The sequence below is a fragment of the Plectropomus leopardus genome, unplaced genomic scaffold (assembly GCF_008729295.1).
Source record: "Plectropomus leopardus isolate mb unplaced genomic scaffold, YSFRI_Pleo_2.0 unplaced_scaffold14954, whole genome shotgun sequence".
Classification (NCBI taxonomy): Eukaryota; Metazoa; Chordata; class Actinopteri; order Perciformes; family Serranidae; genus Plectropomus; species Plectropomus leopardus.
The window spans coordinates 1-1,403 of NW_024616006.1; the positions used below are offsets into that span (position 1 = coordinate 1).

The 1,403-nt window shown below is 38.8% G+C and overlaps 1 long non-coding RNA gene across 1 annotated transcript; it reads left to right on the plus strand.

The window, feature by feature from the left end:
• The first annotated feature begins 287 nt into the window (after positions 1-287).
• Positions 288-1,179, plus strand: LOC121964276. The gene is made up of 3 exons (XR_006107337.1): positions 288-370; positions 611-728; positions 1,028-1,179. It is a non-coding gene; the product is annotated as an uncharacterized LOC121964276 (long non-coding RNA).
• Positions 1,180-1,403: the final 224 nt, after the last annotated feature.

Below are 1,403 nucleotides of genomic sequence, written 5' to 3' on the forward strand. Positions count from 1 at the left end.
ATTTGTTTATTATTATCCAAATTAATGTTGACAAAAGTTTAAAAAAATAACTTAGAGACACAGAATAAAGTAGTAATACATAATTTTTTAAACAGGCCTAACATGGGTGGTGCTAAACGTCTTATTTTTCATGAGGGCAGCAGAAGTCAATGGCAGTCGGTCACATGTGTCGTTTCCTCCAATAGGAACGTGACTAATTTGTTTCTACCCAATCAGCGTCCAGGAAACCAGCAGTGTAATCTGATTGGTTAAAACGCGGCACGGAAACGAGAGCAGAAACACATGTACTGGATTCAAGCGGACCGTGGACACAAATAAAGATGTTTTAATGCTGAATTGAAACACATTTATGTTGCTTCAGAGGCTGTATGTAAGTAAATCATGCAGCGTTATTTGTATTTACCTGGAAAATAAACTTTAAGTAACACAAAATTAGTCGAGAAGTGCTCGAGTTAGTTAGCTTGTTTTGCTAACTAAAAGGCTAATGTTGACAATGTGGACTTTATAAACATCTTCATATATAAAATGCTGACAATGACGCTGCCTGGTTTCCGTCTTTTTTGACTCTTCAATGTGTAACAAAAGTGTGTTGTCACTTTAAATCTTCCAGGCATCGTTGATAATGTGTCCTCAATGCAAGTTTATCAATCATTAAGCGATGGAGACAGCAGCTCTGGCGGCTCCAGTCACAGCTGCGGAGTTCCTCCAGGATGCATGTCTGCTGACAGGTAAGAAGCGGGGTTGGGTTTTAGTGTAAAGTTTATATTTATTCTGATGCACAAATAAGAATCTGCAAAGACAAACCAAAAATCGCAGAATTTCCTGACTATATGCTTTATTATTTTTATGCATGTCTGTAGAGGTTTTAGTACAAATGCATGGGTAAAAAGTTTAAATGCAGTCATTTGTGTCATGTGTTTTATAATGAAGAGTCTGTCACTTATTTTCGTGCTCACTTTGAAATAAGACTGAACACAGTGAAGAATCACACAATATATCAAAATCTTTTGTTACCTTTTAATGACAGGTGAGGGTCCAGTCTTGATGGTGTACAGTATCAAACCTCGCCCTAAAGCCTGTGCCTCCCTGAGTGTGCTCCAAAACCACAGAATCCACGGGATAAGACCCAGAAGTCTGACGGCTGCCGCAGCAGAGAGCTCTGCCACGGGAACATTTGGGAAGGAGAAAGGTGGTTAGCACAGAAAGATGTTGGTTTTCCCTTCTACGTGTTGATTTTTTCTATTGTGTTCAGGGAGGTTGTTTCATTTCTTCACTTCTGTCGGGATGTATGAAAACATGACTAGCCGATGTGAGTGAAAACAGATGGACAAATAACTCTTACTTTGGTTGGTATTTACAAAAATTTCAGGGGATATTATCTTTGGCTGTGATGGCTAGTTAAA